This window comes from Apodemus sylvaticus, chromosome 8, assembly GCF_947179515.1.
Source record: "Apodemus sylvaticus chromosome 8, mApoSyl1.1, whole genome shotgun sequence".
Classification (NCBI taxonomy): domain Eukaryota; kingdom Metazoa; phylum Chordata; class Mammalia; order Rodentia; family Muridae; genus Apodemus; species Apodemus sylvaticus.
In genome coordinates, this window is record NC_067479.1 from 33,949,296 (window position 1) to 33,973,180 (window position 23,885).

The window sequence follows — 23,885 nt, forward strand, 5'->3', positions numbered from 1 at the left end:
TTAGAAACAATGAGTTCATGAAATTCTTAGGCAAATGGATGGACCTAGAGAACATCATACTAAGTGAGGTAACCCAGACCCAAAAGGTGAATCATGGTATGCACTCACTAATAAGTGGATATTAACCTAGACACCTGGATTACCCAAAACATAATCTACATATCAAATGAGGTACAATAAGAAGAGTGTTCCCTGGTTCTGGAAAGACTCAATGAAGCAGTATTCAGCAAAACCAGAACGGGTAAGTGGGAAGGGGTGGGTGGGAGGACAGGAGGAGAGAAGGGGGCTTATGGGACTCTCTGTGAGTACGGGGGCTAGGAAAGGGGAAATCATCTGAAATGTAAATAAAAAATATCTCGAATAAAAATAAATAAATAAATAAAAGGACAAAATGGTAGTATATAGAATGGGAAAATATCTTCACCAACCCTATATCTGACAGAAGGCTAATATCCAATATATGTAAAGATGTCAAGAAATTAGACACCAACAAGCCAAACAATCCAATTAAAAATGGGTTCCTGAGCTAAACAGAATTAACATAGGAATCTCCAATGCCAGGTAATACTTAAAGAAATGTTCAGCATTCTTAGTCATCATGGAAATGCAAATCAAAATGACTCTGAGATTCCATCTTATACCTGTCAGATTGGATAAGCTCAATAATACAAATATCAATTCATGCTCTTAAGGGTGTGGGATAAGGGGGAATATTCCTCTATTTTTGATGGGATTGTAAACTTATACAGACAGTATGGCAGTTCTTCAGAATATTGGGAATCAATCTTTCTCAAGACCCAGTTATTCTACTCTTGGGCATATATACAAAGGATGTTCCATCCTACCACAAGAACACTAGCATTTGCTCAACTATGTTCCTAGTGGTTTACTTATAATAGCCAGAAACTGGAATTACCCTAGTTGTCCCTCGGCTAAAGAATGAATACAGAAAATGTGGTAGATTTTCACAATGGATTATTACTCAGCTGTTGAAGAAGTAACATCATGAAAGTTTGAGGCAAATGGATGGAACTAGAAAAAAATTCATCCCAAGTGAGATAACCCAGATGCAGAAAAATAGCATGGTATGTACTCACTTATAAGTGGACATTAGCTCTTAAGTAAATGATTATCACGTTACAATCCAGAGGCTGAGAGAGGCTAAGTAACAAGGAGGACTCTAGTAGGGGGAAGTATGGATCTTCCTGGTAAGTGGAAAATAGAATAGATTTTGTGGATTGACTTGGGTGTGTGTGAAAATGGGAATTGGAAGGATCAGATGCATTCAGGTGGAGGAAAAGAGTAGGGGAACAGTTGACTAGAATTGGAGGGTATTTGGGTGGTGATGTGAAAGTTCAGGGAAACTCTGTGGAATCTACAAGGGTGATCCTAGTGACAATTTTTAATAATGGAGGATATGGAGCCATCTTCTGCAACCAGGCAAGGATTCCAGTGGTGGGACTGGCACACCAACTGAGCCACAAAATTTTGATATATAGTCTGTCCTGCCTGCAAGCTATTCCGGGGTCAATAGAGGTACAGGTCTTGTGAGAATGGCCAACCAATGACTGGTATAATTTGAGACCTATGTCATGAGAGGGAACCCATGTCTGACAATGACTGGATGGCCAGGGACTGAAACCTGGATAGGTGAAATACCTAGGGTAGAACCAAACATAATTGGCTTTTAAAAATAAATGAACTGATTCCAAATGGTGTTCTATACTCATAGACATGTACCTAATCTAGACATCATTAGAGAGGTTGCCACTAGTACCTGATGGGAGAAGTTGCAGAGACCCACAGTCAAACATTAGGAGAGTGTGCCCAGATAGAAGGAAAGGGAGAATGCTCATATATTTCTGATAGGAGAGTAAAATCGTACAGCTAGTTGGGAAAACAGCTTGACATCCTTTTAACAAGTTAAGCATAAATCTACAATATTATTCAATAATTTCCTCTTCCAAAGTACACAAAACAGATGAAAATATGTATTTACAGAAAGACTTGCACACAAATGTAAATTGTATTAAGTACCATAATTTTTGTTTTAGGAGGGTAGAAATATAACTCAAGGCTCTATGCATGTTATGTGAATACTGTGCTAGTTCAGTGCAGTGGAATTGAGTTTATTCGTGAGTTCATGCAGAGGCAGTTGAAGCCAAAAAAAAATGACGAAGTAATAATCACTATTCCTTAATATCTCTTAACATCAATGGACTCAATTCCCCAATAAAAAGACATAGACTAACAGACTGGATACGTAAACAGAATCCCACATTTTGCTGCATACAGGAAGCACACCTCAGTGTCAAAGAAAAACACTACCTTAGAGTAAAAGGCTGGAAGACAATTTTACAAGAAAATGGTCTCAGGAAACAAACCAGATTAGTGATTCTAATATCAGATAAAATTGACTTTCAACCTAAAGTCATCAAAAGAGACACTGAGGGACACTTCTTTCTCGTCAAAGGAAAAACACACCATGAAGAACTATCAGTCCTGAACATCTATGCTCCAAATGCAAAGGCACCCTCATTCATAAAAGAAACTTTACTAAAGCACAAAGCACTCATTGCACCTAACACAATAATTGTGGGTGTCTTCAACACTGCACTTTTCTCAATGGACCAATCAGGAAAACAGAAACTAAACAGGGACACAGTGAAACTAATTGAAGCTTTGGACCAATTAGTGTTAACAGATATATAAAGAACATTTCACCCTGAAACAAAAGAATAAACCTTTTTCTCAGCACCTCATGGTACCTTCTCCAAAATCGACCATAAAATTGGTCACAAGACAGACCTCAACAAATATAAGATCGAAATAATCCCATGCCTCCTATCAGATCACTATGGAGTAAAAGTGGTCTTCAATAGCAACAAAAACAACAGAAAGCCCACATACACATGGAAACTGAACAATACTCTACTCAATGATGCCTTGGTCAAGAAAGAAATAAAGAAAGAAATCAAAGACTTTTTAGAATTTAATGAAAATGAAGACACTACATACGCAAATCTATGGGACACAATGAAAGCAGTGCTAAGATGAAAACTCATAGCCCTGAGTGCCTCCAAAAAGAAAATGGAGAGAGCACACACTAGCAGCTTAATGACACACATGAAAGCCCTGGAGCAAAAAGAAGCGAATTCACCAAGGAGGAGTAGAAGTCAGGAATTCATCAAACTCAGGGCTGAAATCAATCAAGTAGAAACTAAGAGAACCATACAAAGAATCAACAAAACCAAGAGCTGGTTCTTTGAGAAAATCAACAAGATAGATAAACCCTTAGCCAGACTAACCAAAGGGCACAGAGACAGTATCCAGATTAACAAACTTAGAAATGAAAAGGGAGATATAACAACAGAAACTGAGGAAATTAAAAAAATCATCAGATCTTACTACCAAAGCCTATACTCAACACAACTGGAGAATCTGGAGGAAATGGACAATTTCCTAGACAGATACCAAACACCAAAATTAAATCAGGATCAAATAGATCATCTAAACAGGCCCATAACCCCTAAAGAAATAAAAGGGGTCATACAAAGTCTCCCAACCAAAAAAAGCACAGGACCAGATGGCTTCAGTGCAGAATTCTATCAGAACTTCAAAAAAGACCCAACACCAATACTCTTCAAACTGTTCCACAAAATAGAAACAGAAGGAACACTACCCAACTCATTCAACGAAGTCACAGTTACACTGATACCAAAACCACGCAAAGATCCAACAAAGAAAGAGAACTTCAGGCCAATTTCCCTTATGAATATCGATGCAAAAATATTCAATAAAATTCTTGCCAACAGAATCCAAGAACACATCAAAACGATCATCCACCATGATCAAGTGGGCTTTATCCCAGGGATGCAGGGATGGTTCAATATATGGAAATCTATCAGTGCAATCCACTACATAAACAAACTCAAAGAAAAAACCATATGATCATTTCATTAGATGCTGAAAAGGCATTTGACAAAATTCAGCATCCTTTCATGCTAAAAGTCTTGGAAAGGACAGGATTTCAAGGCCCATACCTAAACATCATTAAAGCAATATACAGAAAACAGGTAGCCAACATCAAACTAAATGGAGAGAAACTTGAAGCACTCCCACTAAAATCAGGGACTAGACAGGGCTGCCCACTTTCTCCTTTATCTTTTCAATATTGTACTTGAGGTACTAGGTAGAGCAATTAGACAACATAAGGCAGTGAAAGGTATACAAATTGGAAAGGAAAAAGTAAATTTATCACTATTTGCAGATGACAAGATAGTATGCTTAAGTGACTCAAATACTCCACCTGAGAACTCCTACAGCTGATAAACAACTTCAGCAAAGTGGCAAGTTATAAAATCAACTCAAGCAAATCAGTTGCCTTCCTATACTCAAAGGATAAGCAGGCTGAGAAAGAAATTAGGGAAATGACACCCTTCACAATAGCCGCAAACAATATAAAGTATCTTGGTGTGACTCTAACCAACCAAGTGAAAGATCTTTACGACAAGAACTTCGGGTCTCTGAAAAAGAATTCGAAGAAGACCTCAGAAAATTGAAAAATCTGCCATGCTCGTGGATTGGCAGGATTAATATAGTTAAAATGGCCATCTTGCCAAAAGCAATCTACAGATTCAATGTAATCCCCATCAAAATCCCAACTCAGTTCTTCACAGAGTTAGAAAAAACAATTCTCAAATTCATCTGGAATAACAAAAAACCCAGGATAGCTAAAACTATTCTCAACAACAAAAGAAATTCTGGGGGGAATCAGTATCCCTGACTTCAAGCAATACTACAGAGCAATAGTGTTAAAAACTGCATGGTATTGGCACAGTGACAGACAAGTGGACCAATGGAATAGAATTGAAGATCCAGAAATGAATCCACACACCTATGGTCACTTGATCTTCGACAAAGGAGCCAAAAACATCCAGTGGAAAAAAGATAGCCTTTTCAACAAATGGTGCTGGATCAATTGGAGGTCAGCATGCAGAAGAATTGAAATTGATCCATTCTTATCTCCATGTACTAAACTTCACTCCAAGTGGATCAAGGACCTTCATGTAAAACCAGACACACTGAAACTAATAGAAAAGAAGCTGGGGAAGACCCTTGAGGACATGGGCACAGGGGAAAATTTCCTGAACAGATCACCAATAGCTTATGCTCTAAGATCAAGAATTGACAAATGGGACCTCATAAAATTACAAAGTTTCTGTAAGGCAAAGGACACTGTTAAAAGGACAAAATGGCAACCATCAAATTGGGAAAGGATATTCACAAACCCCACATCTGATAGAGGGCTAATATCCAATATATACAAAGAACTCAAGAAGTTAGACCCCAGGGAACCAAATAACCCTATTAAAAAATGGGGTACAGATCTAAACAAAGAATTTTCACCTGAAGAAATTCAGATTGCCGAGAGGAACCTTAAGAAGTGCTCACCATCATTAGTCATTAGGGAAATGCAGATCAAAACAACCCTGAGATTTCACCTTACACCAGTCAGAATGGCTAAAACTCAGGAGACAGTAGGTGTTGGCGAGGATGTGGAGAAAGAGGAACACTCCTCCACTGCTGGTGGGGCAGTAAGATGGTACAACCACTGTGGAAATCAGTCTGGAGGTTCCTCAGAAAACTGGACATGAGACTTCCAGAGGACCCTGCTATACCTCTCCTGGGCATATACCCAAAGGATTCCCCGGCATGCAAGAAAGACACATGCTCCATTATGTTCATAGCAGCCTTATTTATAATAGCCAGAAGGTGGAAAGAACCCAGATGCCCCTCAAAGGAGGAATGGATACAGAAAATGTGGTATATGTACACAATGGAATACTACTCAGCAATTAGAAACAATGAATTCACAAAATTTTTAGGCAAATGGTTTGATCTGGAAAATATCATCCTAAGTGAGGTAACCCAATCGCAAAAGAATATACATGGAATGCAATCTCCGATAAGTGGATATTAATTAGTCCAGAAGCCCTGAATACCCAAGGCACAAATTGCATAACAAATGACTCCCATGAAGAAGTATGGAGAGGGTCCTGAACCTGGAAAGGATTGATCTAGTTTGGAAGGGTATACAAGGACAGAGAAAAAGGAGGGAGGTGATTGGAGAAGGGATGGAGAGAAGAAGGTTTATGAGACATATGGGGAGGGGGGATCCGGGAAAGGGGAAATCATTTGGAATGTAAACAAAGAATATAGAAAATAAAAATATTAAAAAAAAGAAGATATAAGATAAAGTTTTTCCTAGAATCAGAAACAATCTTCATGTGCCTATGCTAACCTATAAAACAGCCATATAGAAAAGCCAAAGGTAGATTTTTAGCTTACCTTGTTTTTTCTGATGCTAGTAAATTTAATGTCACCAATTTTCTGCTCCAGTTTCTTTATATATTTGTTCCATAAGCAGAAAATATAGCAAACTAAATGAAGGTGATTCTATTTTAGATCTGTCTTTTAAGTTACCATATTGAATTTTACTTAATTTTAAGTACTGCTCTCAAACTGTATCATTCAAAAGTCTCAGTAATTTGATAACCCTAAATATATTAACTAAATCGAATTTCTTTTCAGACAATGTCATTTCAAATATCCTACATGAATGTAGCTTTCAAAAATAATATAGGAAAGCAATCGACTCTTCCCTGAGTTTGTAACCCTTTTGGGGTCTAAAGCAGTAAAAATGAAACTTTTGATTATCCTCTCTATGTAGATCTATTGTTGCACCAAGATTACTGTGAGAAAAATATGTGCTTATATGTTAAATAAACAAGGATAAAATAACATGAAATTATTTATCTCATTAAAATATATGTTGTTTACTATTATATAACTCCACAGTAAATCATAAAATTATTATTGATCAATTTGGTTATGAAGAGTTGAACTACAATATACTGTTTTCTGCAAACTCATGAATGCAATGGCCCTGTGATGTTCAGAAGACATTACTTTACAATATCTTTTCTCTGACTTTACCTTTATCTTTTTACCTGTTTTTCCTTAATGTTATTTCTTGATGTTCATTGAATGGAGCAGGGTGTCATATACGTGTCCTGCTCATGGTAACACTTGACACTTACATTCTCTAGACTGTCAATTACACAAGATTAAGCCATTCAATATGCCACAAAGAATAGAGTAGGTGCACATGAGGTTCTACCACATGATGATGAATTATTGCCAGTGGATGACTTTTGGAAGGGAACAAGCTAGTTTTTATCAGGTTTGTGCCATGAGTTACATGGGTAGCTTATATTCCAGTGTATTATCCTATACCCATGCACATATATGCAATATCAATTGCACTCAATGAGTCCTTAAAGTAGAACAAATATGAGCCTTGTGTGGTAGCATACATCTTTAATCCCAGCAACTAGGAAGACAGAGGCACTGAGTTTGAGGCTATCATTGTCTACAGTGACATTTCCTTGGCAGCCAGGGCTACACAGAGAAATCCTGTCTCAAAAACAAAAACAAAACAAAAATAACATAGTAAAATAAATAATTAAAAAGAGAAAAGAACATGACATGAAATTGGAGGGCTTAATTGGAGGATCTAGGATCAGTTGGTGAATGTTTTATGTGCATGTATATAAGATAAATACATTTTATACATGTAGAAAATTACCAGTGTTTAAAACTATGCATATTGATATCAGAATCAAAGTGACTATTTTTAAAAATACCTTTCAAACATCTAAGTTTCTCTCTAAACTGATTTACCACACAGACACAAATTTACATACAGGCATCAATCCACCAGTGACTATATGATAATGCATGTATATTATGACTAGTTTAAAATGGAAGGCAATATAATTCCTGATTCTCAGGGACTTATATCCTAAAATTTTATTTTTTGAAAACCACCTTTTCAGTGCCAGAGCAGCTGAAACAATGTGTATGACAGATGAGAATTATTCGACCAGGAAATCAGTATTATCATGACTTCTCTTTAGAATACTATCCAAACATGAGATGAAACATGTCTTTTCCTCGGCTGACATAATGTGTCCTTGGGAGAATGATGAGACGTGAATTTAGATATGTAAAATGAAAAAGTCATGCTCATAGTGCTCTGGGATGAATATGTTAAGGCTTTAGAAGTTCATTCTGAGTTCTCAAAGTGAGGAAGTATGGTTAATAGACAGGACCCTGTGTACATTATTGGAAGCTGACTCATGAGAAAAAAAATAAGTGTTGCAGGAACTACTAAGTTGTTTTCTTTGACTTCTACAAAAATATTAAAGAAAACTAGTAGGAAAAGGAGCAAAGATAACCTATCTTACACTGAACTTTTTATTATTCCTTTTCTTATCTAATGGTGCCAGCTTAAGCAATTCCTATGTCCTTACTACCGAATTTAGGATTGTGTGATATTAACATTCAGCTTGACCAATCACGGGTGTAAATCTGAGGCCAGATAAGTACTGGCTAATGCGGCATCCTTTGCCTTGTACTACATACTCTGAATTTATACCCCTAAGTTCAAATGCAATAGTTTATGCTGACGAATCATATGTCAGAACAGTCTGACTTTGTTTTTTAATTCTTACCTTTCTGATTGTTCAACCCCTAACATTCTGTTGGGAAGGTGACACGAAGATGCTTAAGCAGAACAGAAAAATGGAGATCTGTTATCTAAGCAGTCACAGTGATCACAACAAATACAACATACTGCAAGAATAGATAACATGTTTTGGCTAATAGAAGCTCAGATCCTAATTCCCCAATGACCTTCTCAGTTGGAAGGATTACCTTGGGAGTAAATACTCTGAGGCACCAAATTCTTATAGGTGGTAGTTACTCAAAAGCAAAAAGAATGCATTTAATATTCTTTAAATAATGGATTTGATTAAACCTAGAGGCTTATAAGTAAGTAAACAACAAAAATTAAATTCTTTTTGATTTACATGCGTAATTAATTCTTTTTATTCTTGTCACACTGTAAGCTTCCAAGCTCTTTGAAATTCTTCCTTACAATTCATGGGAATGTGAAATATAATGAACTTAGTGCTGTAAACTGATCAGAAACACTAAAAGGTACTAGTTTATCTGATGTGTCATTTGACATTAGAGTTTACGGTATTGCAGTATGATGTCTGCAGCTTAAAAATATTACATACTTTACACTAAGACAGGAAGTATTAAGCATACTATCAGAAAAAATAAAAGAAACAGATAAATTAATATTAGTATTAGTTAAGTTGACTGGGAGAATCATTTCCCAATTTCCCAATTATATGCATTCTACAATATAAAATACACTTTTTAAAGAAAAATGAATGTTTTCTCATTGTACATATTAAATTTCTGTTATAATATATCTCACTGCACTGTGGCTAGTAGTATCTGAAATATTCTATAATTTTCATCAACTACAAAGCTGTTTAATTTACTTAATCTAAACATTAAAATTATAATAAATATAAAGTTTATTGTGTTATTTTATTTTATCATGGGATTATTATGAATGGTGTTTATGTGTATGTGTGTGTGTGTGTGTGTGTGTGTGTATGTGTATATGTATGTGTGCAAAGTTGGCCTGTGTGGATATATTTTGGTGTGTTGTGTTGTGGCTATGGTAGCCAGAAGACTATAACCTCTGAATCTAGACTTACAGATGGCTTTGAACTGATTGATGGGAATGCTAGGCTTTAAACTCAGTTTTATGGGAGAGCAAGGAGACTTGCTTGGGACTTTTAAGACCTATGTCCTCTCTATGGCACCTATTAAAATATTTTAATACATGTAATATACACTAACACAGAAGATTGACTTAGTAAACTTTCAAAGAAACAGAATTTTATGTAAATTTTAGATGTAAAAAAAAAGCAGAAAGTTTCAATTATTTAGTAAATTAGCCCCAGAGAAAGTGACAAAGGTTAACCAATATTTGGATGACTATGGACAACTACTTATTTAAACTCATTTGGTTTTACATTATGCCAAGTATAGAAGAAAAGAAAATATATCTCATTAACTTGTACCTCTCAAGATGAATTCTACATAAAAGAATTAGGAGGACACAAAACCAGAATATTTATGTCTGGCCATTAGGGTTACAGGAGTAGATCTAGTATTCATGAAATTTTTAATATTCATTAGATCTACTTGTCTCACAGTTGATCACTCATATTACTGTTTTCTCTAAGACTATTTAGTACTTTTCTACTTAAAGTAGAAGTTTGGTTTGCAGGCCTGGTGAACTTAATACATCACATGGATTAAGTTAATTCATTGAGTTAAATTACAAAATTTTTAAAGAAAGCTACACTTTAAGCTTATATGTTTTTGAAACCTGCTTTTAATAAGGGTTCTAAAATTCTTTAACTTTCGTTGTATCCCAGCACCCACCAGGGGTAGTGGAAAGGAAAGGTTAATAGGCAAAGGAGGATGTGGAACTATTTAGAAATAGTACTTTGGAGCAAATCCAATCTTCATTGTTAGGATATCAGCAGTTCACGTTTACACTAATCTGCAGTGGAATCTCAAACCACTAACAAACACCATTATCAAATCAGCAATGGCAGCTCAATCCAAAAGAAACTGCAAGGCTTTGCCAATTGGCCCTAGTCTATCAAAATGGCAATAAGTCTCCTGAATATCACCAGAAATTCTTTGGTGGTATTTCTCTCTAGGAAGTCATGACAAATGATGACCAGTCAAGAACAGCATGGTGAACAAATACCATGGACCATTGTCAATAAAGTTTTATGTCAGCAAAGACCAATGATAACCATCAACGAATAGTAAGGCATACCAATAACACACAACATCATCAGGGAAGACCAGCATGAGCAAAACACAACAATTGCCATCAAAGAATGGTAAGGCATACAAATACCACATAGCATTGTCCACTGTCTGCTGTGCTATATTTATACCCTTTCCAAACATCACATGTTCTCTCAAGTGTTGGTTCTAGCAAAATATAACATACCCTTCTCCAGTCTGCTTGCAGAAAATCATCAACAATCTGTTCTCAGCAAAACATTCTCTTATGTATCTGCTTCAGAAATAAAATCCTCTCATAAGATGGTTAACAGAAAAATATCACATGACAAAACTGATTCTCAAAAGAAATCAGAAATTTCCACTTCATGACACCCACTTTATGCTCTCCGTCTCTTTGTCTGTCTATCTTTCAGTCTTCCTCTCTCTCTCTCTCTCTCTCTCTCTCTCTCTCTCTCTTTCTCTCTCTCTCACACACACACACACACACACACACACACACACACGAACATACATTTCCATATTTTTCCATGTATTAAAGGAGGTCTGGAATATCTTTACACACTTAACACATTCCAATGTTACAAGATGAACACTTCTGATCATCTTAGTTTTTTGGTACGTTTTTACTTTGCTTTTTCAAACTTAAAGAAAGCACATCAGTTAATGGATGCAAACAAAAGTTCTGGTGTCTGCACAATAGCATTTATTTTGACTGCATCTCATCCACTAACTGCACAGTTTAGCAAGACTGTTTATTTATGGTGTACATGTAGCTTTCCCTAGAGGATTTTTGCTATGATTCACTGAATTTATTGCACAGAAAGTAAGAACACTGGGAGGTTATAAAATCATCACCTGTTATAGAGAATGAAAAGAACTCACTCTACATTCAGTAGTAAGCCTCCAGGTAGTAAGATCTTACCTCAGAAACAGGGATGTCTTGTTCATGACTCACATAGGCTGGGTAATTTCCAGGCTTCCTAAGAAGCTTTCTTTTACCGGTATAAATAGTAAATTGCATTTTTACATCCCACCCAGAACTGTGATAATACAGACACATTTGATATATTATAATACCCTTTTTGGCCATTTATTTTGCATGCTTTTCTAATGACTATGCCATTTTTTAAAAATAAAAGCACTCAAATATCATTCAAAAACATTAGTGGTCTTTTTTTCCCTAGTAGAAATGTATCATTAAACAATTTTTAGAGTGGATAGCAGGCCTAAAATCACTTCAATTTTATAATCTTTGCACATTGGTTTTCAGAAATACTAGAAAATGGAAACACTTAGATATCTATTAAGTGAAGCTTCTCTGTGTTGTAGTACAGTTTCATCTTTTAAAAGTTATTTTTTCCCTTATAAAAGAATATGTGTTGGTCAACATTAAAAATAGAGAACAATATGATCTGTCCATCAGAGCTACAGTTTAGTTTCAGCTTCTTAATTTTAATTAAAAAATGTGGCATTTTAGAATAAAACCTCATAATATATTTTACCACAGTCAGAATTCATAGTTGTTTGGGGCAACTGTGGAAAGAAAAGGGTAGAAATGCACCATCAGTCCACTGATTCTTAAGTGACAATTGCATGCATACTTACGGTTTGTCAGTATGGAATTTGTTATGATGGCCTTTTAGCTGGATTTATTAACTTTGGACATTTGATTCTGATTACATTTTAGAAGATTCGTAAAAAAACAAAAATTCAAACAAGCCAGGCAGTGGTGGCGCACGCCTTTAAGCACTTGGGAGGCAGAGGCAGGAGGATTTCTGAGTTTGAGGCCAGCCTGGTCTTCAGAGTGAGTTCCAGGACATCTAGGCCTATACAGAGAAACCCTGTCTCAAAAAAAAAAAAAAAAAAAAACTAAACATTCAAACAAATACCTGAACATCATCTAAAATGTTTTGTTATTTAAAAATCCTGGTAAAAGCATATGAGAACACTATAAATAAAAAAGTATTTATTTTATTTGGTCAATTAACTATGCAGAACGTACACATTGTTCAGTTAAAGTGACTAGGTTTCATTTCTCTTATGTGTCAGTCAATAATTTTACTCTGTTGGCTAAAAAGGGAAAGAGAAAGCAGTAGACTAAACTCTTATAAATATATGCTGCTGGAAAAAAAGCATTACTATATTTATCTCCTCTTTGTCTGTTAATTAATATATACATATTACATACTCCACAAACTCTCAAGAGAGAACTATGGACATCATTGCTTCTCTTCAAAACAGTCAAAAATGTTTCCAAGTAACCTTAATAAATAAGAAGAGGACCAGGCTCGACCTCATTATGTTTTCACCCATCATTAGAAGAATTATGGCAACACTGATATCTAAGATATGAAGAACTTGATATACAAATAGTATTTTGTAAGACATTTTTTCGAGAGTCCCAATATATCAATAATTGCTTAATTCCATGGCAGTTTTAGCATATCATTACTAGATTTCTGTTTTTCTAATATTCTAAATCTCAAAAGAATTTTTCTTTTTCTTTTCTTTTTTATTTTATTATTATTTTATTTATTTATTTATTTATTTATTTATTTATTTATTTATTTATTTAGTTTTTTCGAGACAGGGTTTCTCTGTGTAGCCCTTGGCTGTCCTGGAACTCACTCTGTAGACCAGGCTGGCCTCGAACTGAGAAATTCTGCCTCTGCCTCCTAAGTGCTAGGATTAAAGGTGTGTACCACCATCGCCCTGCAGAATTTTTTCTTAAAATGTCTAATTATAAAATAATATAACTTTAAAAGAGTGTTGGAGTAACAGTGGTGTAGAACTTGTGGGAGTAGCTAACCGAAGACTGGTCCAAATGAAGTCGAAGTCATAAGAGGGAGCCAATGTTCCTGGCTTACCAGGAACCCGAGGCTGAGTAGCCCAGAGAGCCAGGATAGAACAGGATTATTGTTGTCTGAGAAGCTTCTTCCAGAGGCTTTATCTAATAGAAGCTGATTCAGAGATCCACAGCCAAACATTTGGTGGAGGTTAGGAATCCTGTGGAGGGAGGTAAGGATGAATTTTAGGAGATACAGTGGTCAAAGGCAGTACAAGATCCCACAGAATCAACTGAGAAGAACTCATAGAGATTCACAGACACTGAAGAATTGGATATTCAGGGAGCTTGAATGGGTGTGCCTAAGGCCCTCTGCATGTGTTATAGTTGTGTAGCTTGATGTTCTTGTGGATCTCCTAACAGTGTGGGTAGAGGCTGTCTCTGACATGTTTGCTTGTTCTTACTTGATATGAAGGTATGTGGTTAGTCTTCTTCTAATTTATTATGCCATGATTGCTTTATATCCCTGGGATGCCTGCTGTTTTCTGAAGGGAAGAAATAGAAGAGTGAATCTAAGAGGGGATAGGACAAGTGGGACTGGGGAGAGCAGAGGGAACCTGCTATATGGGTGCACTATATGAACAGGCCATCCAGACACTGCCTCACCTTGGGACCAATCCCATCTGCAGACACCAAATACTAACACTGTTGGTGATGCAAAGAAATGCTTGGTTACAGGAGCCTGGCATTGCTGTCTCCTGAGAGGCTGTGCCAGCACTTGACCAATACAAATGCAGATACTGCCAACCATCAGTGTAAGAGTTGGGAGAAGGACTTAAGAAGCTGAAGGGAACTGCAGCCCATAAGAAGTACAATATCAACTAACTGGACCACCCAGAGCTTTCAGGGACTAACCACCAACCAAAGAGTTTACATATGTGGGTCTATGGCTCCACCTTCATATGTAGCAGAAGAGTGCTTTATCTGCCATAAATAGGGGAGAAGCTTCCTTCTGTGGACTATTGTTGCCCCAGGGTAGGGAGATGCTAGGGTGATGAGGCAGGAGAGGGTGGGTGGGTGGGGTAGCACCATCTCAGAGGCAAAGGGGAAGAGGAACTGGATGGGGGATTTGTAGAGGGGAGACCAGGAAGGGGGACAATATTGGAAATGTAAATAAATAAAATAACTAATTTGAAAAAAGAAAAGGAATAAAAGAAAAAAGTAGTCTCTGTTTTATTACTTATTACTACTTTATCAAAAAGAGAGATCTCATTACATTATGAACTCACTTATCTTCGTAGCTCTTTATCTAGAACAGGTAATGCATGAGCATTGAATTGTCTTTTGCTTGGTTTTGTACAAGTCTGTGCATTCAGTCTTATCTACTGTGGGTTCATGCACACTATCACATCAAGAAATGATTTCACCCTGGCTTTTTGGTGGAGTCTACCCCCTCCTCTGTATTGATTCTTGAGCCTTCAGAGGAAAAATTGTTGTGATAAAAATGTTCTATTTAGAATTGGGCCTTTCACAGTCTTTTATACTCTTCACATTGAGCAACTGTGGGATTCAGTATTAATTGTCATCGAGTAAAAAAAGAATTTTTTGAGAAGATTAAGTAAATGTCAAAAAGTTAAAAAAAACGTAGAGAGCAATTTAATATTATATTAATTTAGCATAACAATAGTGGTTCCCACACACACACTTATAGTGCTTATGATGTAGCTTTGCACAGTTAACTGTACAAGTAAGACATTCTTTAAAAATTATGGAGCGTGATTAAACTCAATCAGGAAGCAAATGGATTTTTATAAAACATGGGCTTCTAGTTTACCAATGGGCATATCTTTCCAGGTTAGTCATCTTGTCAGTAACAGGGCTCATGTGTGAATAAGAATGTTGAAAAAAATTCTGCAATGATAAGACCAATCCTTCTTTGTGAAAGTTAATCTATAGTCATGAAATTTTCATGTCAGTGCAATGTTCTTTCATCATGCCTGTGACTCAAGTATGTAGTTTTCAAGAATAAGACCTAATCATTATGTTGTTTAAAGCTACCAAGACTAACAAAATAAAATTCCCATCAATATTGATGGGTCTATGAAACTTCACTTACTAACAATAAAAATAGAGGCAATCTGTTTTTGACACTGTAGTTGTAAGCTATGATGTCTTCAGCAGCATGTTTTCCTGTTATTGCAAGAATTCCTTTTCAACAACTTTAGTATGTATCATTTTAGTAATTTTATACAGTATTTGGGTTTCAAATAAAATTTGCGCAGATTTTGTTAGATGAACTTCTATTTGTTGTTTACAAGTCCCTAGCTCCTGCCATCCTTAATACTTCTTTTTCCATTGTTTCTACTTCTTCCTTCATATCAACTATGTTTCTATTGTTTTCTCTGAAATACCTCACATGGATTAGTACTAGTTGCTTGATTTCTCCAGGTATTCCAATTTTACTATAAATAAGTAAAGAGGTAAAAAATACAAATGAACAAAAAGTTAATATCCGTTCCTATTGAAACTGAATTAAGGAATCTAGAAAAAAATTATCTTTCAGATCCTGCCCTAGACACATTTGATAGAAGATTAATATTAAGAATATATAAAACACAAAGAAAACAAGAATTAAGAAAACAATTCAATTAAATAATGAATTACATATCTGAACAGAGAGTTATCAAAAAGAAATAAAACATGACTAAGAAATTGTTTTGAAATTTCAAGTTCAATTAAATAAATTTAATTGAAATAGAATTATATAGCCTTCACAGACCTTCTACTCATCAAAACCAACTATATTTTACCTTATTTCCTCTCAAATTCATGCCATCTTATCCGTTAAATCATCATTGTTTTATCATGTGTATGTATTGTGGACACTATATAAATGAATAAATATATAAATACAACTTCTGTGTCTATTTGTCACCTTTAGTTGTGACAACATGGCATTGAATAATTAATTAGAAATCTCATACCTGGAAAAGAAGTGATTTTTAAACTCTCACCAGTCCCTGTTCATGTCATCAGTATCTCTTTATCCAAGGTTGAGATGCTGTGAGATATACTTCATCAAAGTTGCCATGTTAGTTGGTATTGTCACTTTTTAGGACCTGTTTAGGCAGCTATGTTCTTGAGATTTCTTGGATGTGGCTAATATATAAAAATAACTGACAACTGCTGGTCATGATATGAAGAATGGTCAACCATCACTCATTTTGGTAGAGCATGGTGGAAATCAATGCTTAGAATTCTCACAAAACCTAAAAGGAACTATACCACATGGTGGTCAAGATATTTCACCCCTTGTTATATGCCCAAAATATAGGATATCCTCTCCCACCAAAATTTCTTCAGCTGTGTTTATTATTGGTCTATTCATAATTATTAGAAAATGAAAATAAGTCTTTAACAGACAGCTAATGGAAATGTACATATATAAAAGGGCTTCTTTGTAGCTGTAGGAAAAATGATATTTGCAGGTATATGGAAGAAAACAGAAAATGCTCATAATGAAGTACTACAAACCCAGAAAAATAATTCTCCAAGTTTTCCCAGTTCAAGGAAATCTTATTGTTGCCAATAATCTCCCTACTTATCCTCCTGACTTAATCGAGATACATTATCAGTGATCCATTTTTAATGTACTACTCATGCAATTACATTGAATAAATGATTAAAGAGAGTTATAGTTTTGATAAATATAAATCAGAGAAAAGCTAAATACTAATAACACTTAATAGCTAAAAACATATAAAATATAAAACACAAAAAGATAAATACATACAACATCAAACATACACAGTTTTTCTTCATGGAGTGTTAATTGAACATAATGTATCATCAGACTGTTAGATCTCACAAATATTAATTTAAACTCAACTACAAACTGATATGATTTCTTGAGAAAAATTTTAATACATTGCTTGCTGTCCTGGAGATTGCATTATACAAAGGCAGGAATAAAAGGAAACATCAACGACAATGATAAATACTGTGCCAAATGTACCAAACACACACAGTAGCATTTATTAACATTAAGGATTGAGGAATTAAATGTAAAAATCTCAGCTCACCTTTTCCCCTCAAATCTTCTTATTCTTTTGTGGGTAGACTGACTGAAAATTTCTTATTCATGGATTAGTTACAAATTGTTATGCCCAGTTTTGAAGGTTCTACATATTTACAAATTTAATATAGATTTTCAACTGAGTAATTTAACTCTTGAATATAATCTTTAATTACCATCTTGATTTTGTTAATGCTTTCATTTACAGACTGGCATCTCTGTTAGCATAAGGAACATGTTTATAATTTATAATTTAACCATTCCAAAAATAAAAGATATACCAGTACACATGTTTCTGGGCTTAAACCCACATAGGGCTGACATTTTCTTTTTCCTGTTCATTAGAACAATACTAACTTGCTAAAGACAGGCATTATTCCATAAAGAAGTTTAAACAGCACCTTAAAGAAGTCTGAAGGGAATCTCTAAAAACTACTTCTAGCTACTGTTGGAAGTGCTCCTGGTTTTCTGTACCTATTTAGGTGGTATGTGAGGAAACCAACTCAAAAACTTAAAAGCTGTCTAGGTCAAAAGAATCCCCCAATCTGGGTAAAAGAGATACATAAGTTATCTTAAGTTATGAGTTCAAAAATTAACTAATTTAGCTTTCGTTGTTTTCAGACACCGGATTTATCCCCCAATCTGGGTAAAACAGAGTTCAGTTATCTTAAGATAAGGGAATAGATACAGAAAATGTGGTATATTTACACAATGGAATACTACTCATCAATTAAAAAAAATGAATTCATGAAATTATTAGGAAATGGTTGGAACTGGAAAATATCACCCTAAGTGAGGTAACCCATTCACAAAAGAATACACATGGAATGTAGTCACTGATAAGTGGATATTAGCCCAGAAGCTCTGAATACTCAAGACACAATTAACATATCAAATGATCCCCAAGAAGAAGGAAGGAGAGGGCCCTGGTCCTGGAAAGGCTTGATCTAGCATTTTAGGGGAGTACCAGGACAGAGAAATGGGAGGGGGTGATTGGGGAATGGGAGGAGGGAAGAGGGCTTATGGGACTTTTGGGGAGGGGGGAACCAGGAAAGGGGAAAGCATTTGGAATGTAAACAAAGAATATAGAAAAAAAAGATAAGGGTTCAGGAATTAACCAATTTAGTCTTGTTGTTTTGAAACACAGGTTTTTAATTGTTTGACAGAATTAGATTGTCTTAGATATCTATATTTCCATGTAAATTACTTAAGGTAATTGCATATTTGCTGATGGAAGAGCCAATTTTGACAACTTTCAGATAACTAGTGATCGCTAGAAGACCAAAGTTTGTATTGAATGATACTTTGCCTGCCTGATATACACCCATACTCCTCTTCAAAAGCAGACCTTGTATTTACAGCTTTCCTTAAGTTTAGAAAGTCTCAGAGTATGTATTTAATATATTTCCAGGCTTATATGATCTGGTGTCAAGCTCTTCTCTGCAGAGAATATAAAACTTGAAAATAAGAACTGTGGTTTTATCCCTTAAAGGATAATATTTGTCACATAATCAATGTTTATTTTTGAATGAATGAATGATTTAAACATTCACTCGCTTAAGGGACTTGTTCAGTGAGTGTTTATAGCTTTCCTACTACTTAGATATAGCATAGTGTCATAACTTTATGAACTCTAATCTATCTTTTTGAAAATACATGCACTTGCAAGTGGATTATAATGAAAATGATCCATTTTCAGTATAACAGTGAAATAAAAATCAGTAGACTACCAGTAGGACGCTGCTTTTATACCTCAGGAAAATAATACAAATCAATCCTATAATCCTGTATGTTATAAATGAAACCACATTCTCAGGAGGTTGGGAACAGATATAAGTCTCCAGCTTATCTTCTCAGTATCTTCCACTTAACTGCCAATAGCTAGGAACTGAAAGCTTGAAATAAAAATTGGAGTATGAGAAAGATTCCAGTAAGGAGATCAGAGGCAGTATTATTATTTGAAAAGAGATTTAATATAAGTTTTTAAAACTAAACATGACCTGAATTATAATGATGATAAAGGAAACACTAAGATAGGCATTGTTGGCCATCAGGCATGTCCATGGCCAGCCAGAGGGACCTGGCAACAGAAAGACCATCAGATCTACCCATGGCTAGCACCACTAGCTGCCAAGAGGTGACACAATTCCATCACTGCCTCATGTCACATGTCCTGCACATGTACCACATCCCTAAAATGGGTCCCTTTCTTTAAACCCTTTCCCCTTTATTAATTCCTCCATCCAGAGGCAACCTCTGTATCTCCCCTTCTCCTTAATACACCTCCCATATGTGACCTGTCACATAGTGTGACTTCTCGGGTCCTACTGGTAGACCCAACAGACATTATAAGACATCATAACTACCACCGTTATTGTGAGGAAAGGATAGAATTTCTTGTTCTGGTATCTTGAAGAACTTGACACTCCATCTTCTGTGCATGAGAATGAAAGAGGTTATATTAAGAATCCAGAAAGAACTGAAACTAGATCTTCCTAGAGATGAAGACATAAACTGTTATAGTTGGAAGGAAGAGGACTGTGCTAAACTCTTCTGATTCCTATAATATGTGATGAATCTTCTGTTTTTTCTTTCAATTTATATTTTCTCTTTACAACCCAATATTAGCATCCCTTCTCTTCCCAGTACCCCTTCATACATAAGACAGATCCTTTCAATCCCCACTCTCCCTTTCTCCTCTGAGAAGGGGGAACCCCCTCTGGGTTGCCACACAGAGATCTAAGCAAGAGGTTTATTTTGAAAGAGGAGATTGAACGACACTCTTTGAATGGAGACATAAAGCAGACAAACAGACAGACAGAACTACAGACAGGGAGCAAAGAGAATGAGAGAAAGAGGACTCTGAAGTCCAAAGGGACCTTTCAAAGAGTGTATGGCCACATAGGAAAATGCATAATTCATAGCAACAGTAAAAATGTGAGACACCTGGCAGCATCTGATTATGATGTAAACCATGGACTCTGAGTCACTGAAAGGCAGGCTGGCATAGCACCTGATTTATAGCACAATATTTCTCCTGTCATAGCAGCATACTGATATGAACTTGACTCACCTAGATTGACAGCAATCCCCTTGAGAGCCAAAGACCACTTTCAACATTTCAAAATGAGAAGCCTTCTTTTGAACTGTTTACCACAGTTGTACAAGTGACTCCCTAAACCTGTAACCTGAAACACTCATCTTACTGCCTTTAAATATTACTATTCCTTGTAGATCTGAATATTTTTCATTGTTATATATATTTAATGTTTTGATCATTATGTGTGTCAGACTTTCTTTTCTGGTCCAATCTATTTGGTGCTCTGTAACTTGCTGTACCTTTTTAGACATGCCATTCTTTTGGTTAGAAATATTTTCTTCCATGATTTTGTTAAAAATATATTCTTGGACGTTGAGCTGGGAATCTCCTTCTAGTCCTATTATTTTTAGTTTTGCCTTTCCATGGTGTGTGAAATTTCCTGGATTATTTGTGGCGAGCTGATAACATGTTAAACTAAATGTCTTTGTTTTAACCACAACAGCAGACACCAAACAAAATGCCTCACGCTTACTTGCATAACGTTTTGGTTCTATTCTCAGATAAGGAAAAAAAAAATGAACTTATTCTCTTAAAGGAGAAGAAGAAAGATTGGAAAAGATAGACATGTCAAGGACAGCAGAAGAACAGAGCCTACAGAATCTACTAGCTGGGACTCCACTGGGCTCACACAAATCAGGAAACCAATATGTGTTTGACCTAGGTCCTCTGCATATATGATATGAATGTGTAGCTTGGTATTCCTAACCACTGGAACAGAGATTATCTTTGACTCTTTTGTGTGCCTTTGGGGCCTTTTATCTCCTACTGGGTTGCCTCATCCAACCTTGATGTGAGAATATTCATCTGGACTTATTGAGGCTGATTAAGCCCTGTTTGGTTGATGTTCTTGGATGGGCTGCTCTTATCTGAGAGGACGTGGAAAGTGTGGAAATCTGGGAGAATGGAGTGGAAAGGGGGAGATTGGGACAGGGGCTGTAATAAATGAGTGGAGAATAAAGAAGAAGGAAGAGACTTTTTAAAAAAAGGAAAAGAAAAAGAAAAGAAAAGAAAAAGAAAACTGGTAAAGAACACAAAGTAAAATTCTATAAGGGTGTTGAAGGAGATAGAGAATGGGTTAGTGGGAGAGAGATTTTATTAAATGTATAACTGAATAAGGTCTGTGGTTGTACAGGCTGCACTGCTGAGAAAAAAATCTAAAGGGACAGAAAAACATGAGTGGAGGTTGATGTATTTCTTTATAACTGAATTTTGTAATGATCTTAATCAGGGTATAATTTCTTGTGCATGAAGCCGTTCTGATATTTTAAAGAGCTTTACATAAGTATTTCTATTTTTCCAGATTCTAAAATTTCACAAAAGCCTAGATTTTGCCACTTTTAAAATACTCTGCACGTTGTAAATTAATGCATCATTTTCTTGTTAAAATCAGCCTTGCATAAAATGATCTGTAGCTGAGCAGGAGCAATAGCAAAGGTGTGAACTACTTCAGGGAAGTGCTAACTTCAGAGCCCAAAGGAGAACATTTAAATGCTAAAATTTCAGCAACAGCAAACAGATGTTTCTGCAAAATATCATATTTTTCCCCCTGTTTACCAAACTACTTTTTTGATACATATTTTTCTATTCTTTCCTTAACTTAGACTTTCCTGCCACTTTTCCAATTTCCAGTGCCCACTCATCCTTGAAAGGTTTCAGGTTTACTTCTCTATTGCACCTCCTCTGCAGTAATTGCCATGGAAGATGGGTTTATGGTTTTGCCTTTAAAAAAAGGTCAGTATTAGTGACACTGGGCTTATGGTATGGTAAACTGGAGGCCTTTGTTTAATCACAATAACCTAGTCCTCAAACATAATACCTCACAGTTGCTTGAATAGATATTCAGTTCTATTCTCAGAGAAGGAACAAAGATAAACTCTTTGGCTTAAAATACAATTAGTATTAATTTTTAAGATGACTCCATGAAATAGATATTTGCTTGAAAAGTCATATTGTATTGATGATACTAATCAAATAGCCATTAGGCCCTATTGAATTTGGATAGCTCACTAAGGCAGACACCTGCCTACTAATTGTAAGTTCCAATTAAATTTGTGATTGCATAGGCACTAGCTCTCAAAAAGCAGATAAACACATATTTCAAAAGCAACTTGGATAGTTATAATGTGTCATAAGTAAATTCTGTATTCTATGGCACACACAAATAGCTAGTAATGTGTCTTCCTAAACATAAAACTGTCCTTCCCTGTCGATTAGAGTTTACCAGTTACAGAAGATAACAAGGTAATTCAGAATAGGGTCCCTAAATGCAGAAACATCCACTAACAATTATCTGATTGTGGTAGTTTCAACAAAATATGCAAAAATGAATGATGAAATTGACCTTCATCATTTTCTGAATTTCTCAGGGACTCACTCTTTCCTGAAAAAGTCACATCAATGAGAGGAGAGGCCCTTGGCCATGTGAAGGCTCCGTGCCCTAGCGTAGGGTAATGCCGGGAAAGGAGAGCAGAAGTGGGTGGGTTAGTGAGCAGGGGGAGGGGGAAAGGGAGAGCGGGTTTCCAGAGGGGAAACAAGAAACGGGATAATATTTGTAATGTAAATAAATAAAATATCTAATAAAAGAAAAATCAGTTATGGGAGATATTTACCGAGACTCATTTTTAAAATATGTTTGGATCAAAATGACTAGGAGTTTTGCTTGGAAAGTAAAATTCCTACAAAATCTTAGAGCAGTCTCGAGTCATAATCAATTCATGTGTAAATAAATATGAGCAGTCATAAAGAGGCAGGACCATCATTTCTTTTTCTTTTTTTTTTTTGTTTTTTTTATTCGATATATTTTTTATTTACATTTCAAATGATTTCCCCTTTTTTAGACTCCCACTCCCTGAAAGTCCCATCAGCCCCCTTCCCTCCCCCTGTTTTCCCACTCAACCCTTCCCACTTCCCTGTTCTGATTTTGCCCTATATTGCTTCACTGAGTCTTTCCAGAACAAGGGGCCACTCCTCCATTCCCATCATTTCTTTAGATTGTAAATTATTTCTAAAATATAAGAAATTATATAATTTTTACTATATTTAAAGATTAAATATTTAATGGTTAACATGTTTTTTTCCAGCTCTGTTTTTTTTTTTTGTTTGTTTGTTTTTGTTGTTGTTGTTTTGGTTTTTTGGGGGGTTTTTTTTGCTTTTGGTTTTTCGAG